An 8,653-nucleotide genomic window follows, 5' to 3' on the forward strand; every position below is an offset into this window, starting at 1 on the left:
TCAGATGTGTCACACATTTGCCATAAATTCAGAATGTTAGCACTCTTTTTGCTCATTAGATCACTGTAGTAAAGCTACTGCTCACCAGGGAAAACTGCTGCTGGTATTGAAAGTGCATGTTTCAGTCTGCATGTCAGAATTTTTTAATGAAATAGAAGAGGATTTGAGAAGTCACTCAAAATGTGCCCTAATTTTTCTTTCTGCAGCACTAATCATACTTTTTACTGAAAAATGAACCCCCTCATTTTGTTCCTTTTTAAATTAAATGTTTTAAGAGTTACCACTTTAATCCAAGCAAGATGGCTTCAGGTGTGCCATACGTTTATCATAAGTAGGACTGTTAGCGCTCTAGTAGTTCTTTGGAACACTCTGGGAAGCTGCAGTAGAACACAAAGGAATCAACTGACAGTCTCTGCCCTTGTTGGATGTACATGTTTTACTGAGAATGTCAGACTTCATTCTCACATGACTGAGAAAGATAATGTGAATTTACAGAAAATAAGCTCTCAGTTTAGCCTATAGATCACCTTCCAAACCTCTGTGGTAAAAGCATGAGAAAATATTTTTCTCTCAATCATGATATCCCAGCAGAAGGCTTTTTCACATGGTGAAATCACCTTAGAACATACCACAATTCCTAAAATGAGTATGGTACCATCAACAAATGATTTATAATGTAACTAAAGTCTTAAAACCTTCTATTAACTGCAATGCTTTTTAATGAGGTGCTATCATGTATATTGGTCCCAAGATGGCTGCCAACACTTCTTGGATGAAGTGCTGACAGCCAATCAGATCTCAGGATGAGATGTGTGGTTAGGCTCTGCCCACATATATATATGCTTTTAAATGCTATTTTCTCAGGATCTACTGAACAGATTCACACCAAACCTACAAAAGGCACTTCCTTGACCTGAGGACTACCTCTCTGCCAAATTTCAAGTAATTCTGTTCAGCCGTTCGGGCTGTAGCTGTGTCTAAATGTCCTATGGAAAAATGCATGGGAAAAACGCGTTTTGGGACCCCCCTTTTATCTCAGCCCCCGCTTGACGAATCCCCCCGAGACTTTCAGGGTAGGAGCGGAGCGTAGCGCCCCACCTATTTTGAAAAATTCGCGAGGATTCGTCAACCGGCGCCAAAGTTATTCAAAATAGAATGTTGCGGATTTCCTATGGAAACGTGGTCCTAACTATAACTACCTACTGGCGACCGCCAGTAGGTAATATATATATATATATATATATATATATATATATATATATATATATATATATATTACCTACTGGCGGTCGCCAGTAGGTAGTTATAGTTAGGACCCCTTTTCCATAGGAAATCCGCATTATTCTATTTTGAATAACTTTGGCGCCGGTCGACGAATCCTCGCGAATTTCTCAAAATAGGTGCGGCGCTACGCTCCGCTCCTACCCTGAAAGTCTCGGGGGGATTCGTCAAGCGGGGGCTGAGATAAAAGGGGGGTCCCAAAACGCGTTTTTCCCATGCATTTTTCCATAGGACCTTTAGACAGGGCTACAGCCCGAACGGCTGAACAGAATTACTAGAAATTTGGCAGAGAGGTAGTCCTCAGGTCAAGGAAGTGCCTTTTGTAGGTTTGGTGTAAATCTGTTCAGTAGATTCTGAGAAAATAGCCTTTAAATCAATATATATATCTGAGCCAGCTTACGGTACGCTTACCGTAAGCTTACCGTACGCGTACGGTGGCGTGCGCGAGCGCGATTCTGATTGGCTCTTAGATCTTAGTAAACATTCGAAACAGCCGAAACCAGGAAGCGGCGGCCGCCATTTTCTCTCTCGCACTGAGAGCTAGGTTGTTAAATAAAACCAATAAACATGTAAAGGGGCTGTTTAGACAGCTCCCACACACATAGCCATGTTGAGGGAGTCCCCAAAGACCCCCCAAGGCAAAAAATGCAATTTTTATTTTTTCGCTAATTTCGCTGATTACGCTTACCGTACGTGTACGGTAAAAAATGTAAAAAAAAAAAACACTATCCACACTCTCCCCACCCCCTGTGCTTTTGCTGGCCGCAGGCCACCAAATGTGCAGGGCTTATTAGAGGTGTAAAAAACCACAATATTTTAAACAAAAATAATAAAACAAAAAATTAACAACACTCTCTCCACCCCGTGTGCAAATGGTGCCCGAAGGGCACCATTTGTGCATGGCTTATAAAAATTACGAAAAATTAAAATATTACCTTTCAAAACGAAGTGCATCATATGTCCTCCATGTGCGCACGGTGCGCGAAGCGCATCGTGCGTACATGGCCCATCTAGCGTAACGTGGGCACGCGGTGCGCATAGCGCACCGCGTGCCCACCGTGCGTGCACGGCACTAACTGCGTAAAGTGGGTGCGCGGTGCGCGAAGGGCACCGCGTGCTTACTGTGCGCGCACGGTGCGCGAAGCGCACCGTGCGCGCACGGAACGAACTGCGTTAAGTGGGCGTGCACGCCACGAATGGCGTAAAGTAACTTAGCATTTAAAAAAACGTACAAATTCACTGAAAAAACCATAGGTTTCACACACGTTATAGTTAGGAATTAGCATTTAAAAAACCTTGCAAATTCACTGAAAAAACCATAGGTTTCACACATGTTATAGTTAGCGGAAATTTTACTGATAAAAAACCAGTGAAATTCCCCCGTTATAGTTAGTGTAGGCAACTATAACTCACGCGACCGCAATCTTCTGCTGATGACATATGTGTCTTTATGAAAAAAAAATATTTGAAATATATGTATAGCCAAAAATGTATGGAAGAAGACATGGGCAAATAAGTGTCTAAATACAGTATTAGCATCAGCAGAGGATTGCGGTCGCGTGAGTTATAGTTGCCTACACTAACTATAACGGGGGAATTTCACTGGTTTTTTATCGGTAAAATTTCCGCTAACTATAACATGTGTGAAACCTATGGTTTTTTCAGTGAATTTATATATATATATATATTCACTGAAAAAACCATAGGTTTCACACATGTTATAGTTAGCAGGACATTTTACTGATAAAAAACCAATGAAATTCCCCCGTTATAGTTACTGTAGGCAACTATAACTCACGCGACCGTAATCCTCTGCTGATGCTAATACTGTATTTAGACACTTATTTGCCCATGTCTTCTTCCATTAAATTTTAGCTATACATATATTACAAATATTTTTTTTTCATAAAGACACATATGTCATCAGCAGAGGATTACGGTCGCTTGAGTTATAGTTGCCTACAGTAACTATAACGGGGGAATTTCATTGGTTTTTTATCAGTAAAATGTCCAGCTAACTATAACATGTGTGAAACCTATGGTTTTTTCAGTGAATTTGCAAGGTTTTTTAAATGCTAATTCCTAACTATAACGTGTTTGAAACCTATGGTTTTTTCAGTGAATATATATATATATATAAATATATATATATATATCTATATATATATATATATATATATACATATATATATATATATATATCACCTACTGGCGGTCGCCAGTCGGTAGTTATAGTTAGGACCTATTTTCCATAGGAAATCCGCAATATTCTATTCCCAATAACTTTGGCGCCGATTGACGAATCTTCGCAAAATTTTCAAAACATTTGGCCAACTCCGGTCCGCTCCTATCCTGCAATTTCCCATAGGACCTTTAGCCGCAGCTACAGCCCGAACTGCTGAACGGAATGACACCAAATTTGGCAGAAAGGTAGTCCTCAGTTCAGACTTGTGCCTTTTGCTTAAATGGTGTAAATCCGTTCAGTAGTTCCTGAGAAAATCAAAAGTAAAATCACATACATATCTGGGCGGAGCCTAACCACACATCTCATCGTGAGATCTGATTGGCTGTCAGCACTTCATCCAAGAAGTGTTGGCAGCCATCTTGGTACCAATATACATGATTGAACCTCATTAAAAAGTATTGCAGTTAATAGAACGTTTTAAGACTTTAGTTACATTATAAATCATTTGTTGATGGTACCATACTCATTTTAGGAATTGTGGTATGTTTTTTACCATGTGAAAAAGCCTTCTGCTAGGATATCACGAATCATGTTTGAGAGAAAGCTATTTTCTCATGCTTTTCCCACAGAGGTTCGGAAGGTGATCTATAAGATAAACTGAGAGCATATTTTCTGTAAATTCACGTTATCTTTCTCAGTCATGTGAGAATGAAGTCTGACATTCTCAGTAAAACATGTACATCCAACAAGGGCAGAGACTGTCAGATGATTACTATGTGTTCTACTGCAGCTTCCCAGAGTGTTCCAAAGAACAACTAGAGCGCTAACAGTCCTACTTATGATAAACGTATGGCACACCTGAAGCCATCTTGATTGGAATAAAGTGGTAACTCTTAAAACATTTAATTTAAAAAGGAACAAAATGAGGGGGATCATTTTGCCATAGAAAGTATGATTAGTGCTGCTGAAAGAAAAATTAGGGCACATTTTGAGTCACTTCTCAAATCCTCTTCTATTTCATTAAAAAAATCCTGACATGCAGACTGAAACATGCACTTTCAATACCAGCAGCAGACTTCCCTGGTGAGCAGTGCCTTTACTACAGTGATCTAATGAGCAACTAGAGTGCTAACATTCTGAATTTATGGCAAATATGTGACACATCTGAATGCCTTCTTGATGGAATCAAAGTAAAAAACTGAAAGTATGCCTACTGAGGAGACTGTAGTAAATGAGGAAGTTAGGAAACTTCACAACAAATAAGTCTCCCAAGATGGCCACCAGAGACAAAAGAGCCCAAATGTAGCACAAATATCACCCAGATGTAGCCCAAGTATAGCACAATGACAGAATGTCCCAGAGTGTTCTAAAGAACAACTAGAGCGCTAACAGTCTTACTTATGACAAACGTATAGCACACCTGAAGCCATCTTGATTGGAATAAAGTGCTAACAATTAAAACATTTAATTTGCAAAGGAACAAATTGAGGGGGTTCATTTTGCCATAGAAATTATGATTAGTGCTGCAGAAAGAAAAATTAGGGCACCTTTCGACTTCTCAAATCCTCTCCTATTTCATTAAAAAAGTCTGACATGCAGACTGAAACATGCACTTTGAATACCAGTCCAGCAGCAGACTTCCCTGGTGAGCAGTAGCTTTACTACAGTGATCTAATGAGCAACTAGAGTGCTACCATTCAGAATTTATGGCAAATGTGTGACACATCTGAATGCCTTCTTGATGGAACCAAAGTAAACAGGCATTGGAAATGCAATAGGCCTCACCCTCGTTTAAGTTAAAGCAAATCTGTTTGTAATTAGGTGGCTTTTTAGCTCTGCTTTTATTAGTGTTTTTCAAACTTTCATGTACATAACATGCATATGCATTCATATATGTATATGTATATGTATGCATGCATTTATATAGATATGCAGATTATATATATGTTTATATATGTATGTATATATATATTTATACACATACATATATATAAATGCATATGCATATATATGCATATATATATGTGCATATGTGTGCATGTAAAGAGAGGTGTAGAGAGGTAGAGGTGTAGAGGTAGAGGTAGAGAGGTAGAGGAAGAGAGGTAGAGAGTAGTAGAGAGACAGGTAGAGAGAGGTAGAGAGGTAGAGAGTAGAGGATGAGTTATAGAGAGTAGAGACGGCGTAGTAGAGAGTAGTAGAGTGAGTAGTAGAGAGTGAGTAGTAGAGAGTGAGTGGTAGAGTAGTAGAGAGTGAGTAGTAGAGAGGAGTAGAGAGTGAGTAGTAGAGAGCAGTAGAGAGTAGTAGAGAGTGAGTGGTAAAGAGTAGTAGAGTGAGTAGTAGAGAGTGAGTAGTAGAGAGTAGTAGAGAGTGAATAGTAGAGAGTGAGTAGCAGAGAGAGTAGTAGAGAGTAGTAGAGAGTGAGTAGTAGAGAGTAGTAGAGAGTAGTAGAGAGAGAGTAGTAGAGAGTAGTAGAGAGTAGTAGCGAGTGAGTAGTAGAGAGTGAGTAGTAGGGAGTAGTAGAGTAGTAGGGAGTGAGTAGTAGAGAGTGAGTAGTAGAGTAGTAGAGAGAGAGCAGTAGAGAGAGTTGTAGAGAGTGAGTAGTAGAGAGTAGTAGAGTGAGTAGTAGAGAGAGAGTAGTAGAGAGTAGTAGAGAGTGAGTGGTAGAGTAGTAGAGAGTGAGTGGTAGAGAGTAGTAGAGTGAGTAGTAGAGAGTGAGTAGTAGAGAGTGAGTAGTAGAGAGTGAGTAGTAGAGTAGTAGAGAGTGAGTAGTAGAGAGTAGTAGAGAGTGGGTAGTAGAGAGTAAGTAGTAGAGAGTAGTAGAGAGTGAGTAAGAGAGTGAGTAGTAGAGAGTGAGTAGTAAAGAGTAGTAGGGTGAGTAGGAGTGAGTAGTAGAGAGTAGTAGAGAGTGAATAGTAGAGAGTGAGTAGCAGAGAGAGTAGTAGAGAGTAGTAGAGAGTGAGTAGTAGAGTGAGTAGTAGAGAGTAGTAGAGAGAGAGTAGTAGATAGTAGTAGAGAGTGAGTAGTAGAGAGTGAGTAGTAGGGAAGAGTAGAGAGTGAATAGTAGAGTGAGTAGTAGAGAGTAGTAGAGAGCAAGTAGTAGAGAGTGTGTAGTAGAGAGTGAGTAGTAGAGAGTAGTAGAGAGTGAGTAGTAGAGAGAGTAGTAGAGAGTGAGTAGTAGAGAGAAGTAGAGTAGTAGAGAGTGAGTGGTAGAGTGAGCAGTAGAGAGTAGTAGAGAATGAGTAGTAGATTGTGAGTAGTGGAGAGTGAGTAGTAGAGAATAGTAGAGAGTGAGTACTAGAGTGAGTAGTAGAGAGTGAGTAGTAGAGTAGTAGAGAGAGAGCAGTAGAGAGAGTTGTAGAGAGTGAGTAGTAGAGAGTAGTAGAGTGAGTAGTAGAGAGAGAGTAGTAGAGAGTGAGTAGTAGAGTAGTAGAGAGTGAGTGGTAGAGAGTAGTAGAGTGAGTAGTAGAGAGTGAGTAGTAGAGAGTGAGTAGTTTAATTTAAAAGGAACACAATGAGGGGGATCATTTTGCCATAGAAATTATGATTAGTGCTGAAAAAAGAAAATGTAGGGCACCTTTTGAGTGACTTCTCAAATCCTCTTCTATTTCATTAGAATATTCTGACATGCAGCCTGAAACATGCACTTTCAATACCAGCAGCAGACTTCCCTGGTGAGCAGTAGTTTTATTACAGTGATGTAATAAGCAACTAGAGTCCTAACATTCCGAATTTATGGCAAATGTGTGACACATCTGAATGCCTTCTTGATGGAATCAAAGTAAAAAACCTGAAAGTATTTCCTACTGAGGAGACTGTAGTAAATGAGGAAATTAGGAAACTTCATAACAAATAAGTCTCCCAAGATGGCCACCAGAGACAAAAGAGCCCAAATGTAGCACAAATATCACCCAGATGTAGCCCAAGTATAGCCCAATGTCTCAATGTCCCAGAGTGTTCTAAAGAAAAACTAGAGCGCTAACAGTCTTACTTATGACAAAAGTATGGCACACCTAAAGCCACCTTGATTGGAATAAAGTGGTAACACTTAAAACATTTAATTTGCAAAGGAACAAAATAAGGGGGTTCATTTTGCCATATAAATTATGATTAGTGCTGCAGAAAGAAAAATTAGGGCACATTTTGACTTCTCAAATCCTCTTCTATTTCATAAAACAATTCTGACATGCAGACTGAAACATGCACTTTGAATACCAGCAGCAGACTTCCCTGCTTTACTACAGTGAACTAATGAGCAACTAGATTGCTACCATTCAGGATTGATGGCAAATGTGTGACACATCTGAATGCCTTCTTGATGGAACCAAAGTAAACAAGCGTTGAAAATGCAATAGGTCTCGCCCTCGTTTAAGTTAAAGCAATTCTGTTTGTAATTAGGTGGCTTTTTAGCTTTGCTTGTATTAGTGTTTTTCAAACTTTCATGTACATAACATGCATATGTATGCATATATGTATATGTATGCATGCATTTATATTTGTATTTATATAGATATGCAGATTATATATGTTTATATATGTATGTATATATATATATATACACATATATATATAAATGCATATGCATATATATGCATATATATATGTGCATATGTGTGCGTGTAGAGAGAGGTAGAGAAAGGTACAGAGGTAGAGGTGTAGAGGTAGAGGTGTAGAGGTAGAGAGGTAAAGGTAGAGAGTAGTAGAGAGAGAGGTAGAGAGAGGTAGAGTGTAGAGTGTTAGTAATAGAGAGTAGAGAGTGAGTAGTAGAGAGTAGTAGAGAGTAGTGGAGAGTAGAAGAGAGAGTAGCAGAGAGTGAGTAGTGGAGAGTAGTAGAGTGAGTAGTAGAGAGTGAGTAGTAGAGAGTAGTAGAGAGTGAGTAGTAGAGAGTGAGTAGTAGAGAGTGAGTAGTAGAGAGTAGTAGAGTAGTAGAGAGTGAGTAGTAGAGTTAGTAGAGAGTAAGTAGTAGAGAGTGAGTAGTAGATAGTGAGTAGTAGAGAGTGAGTAACAGAGAGAGAGTATTAGAGAGTAGTGGAGAGTGAGTAGTAGAGTGAGTAGTAGAGAGTGGTAGAGAGAGAGTAGTAGAGAGTGGGTAGTAGAGAGTACTAGAGAGAGAGTAGTAGAGAGTGAGTAGTAGAGAGTGAGTAGTAGGGAGTGAGTAGTAGAGTGAGTAGTAGAGTGTGAGTAGTAGAG

This window comes from Triturus cristatus, chromosome 4_1 (genome assembly GCF_964204655.1).
Source record: "Triturus cristatus chromosome 4_1, aTriCri1.1, whole genome shotgun sequence".
NCBI lineage: Eukaryota > Metazoa > Chordata > Amphibia > Caudata > Salamandridae > Triturus > Triturus cristatus.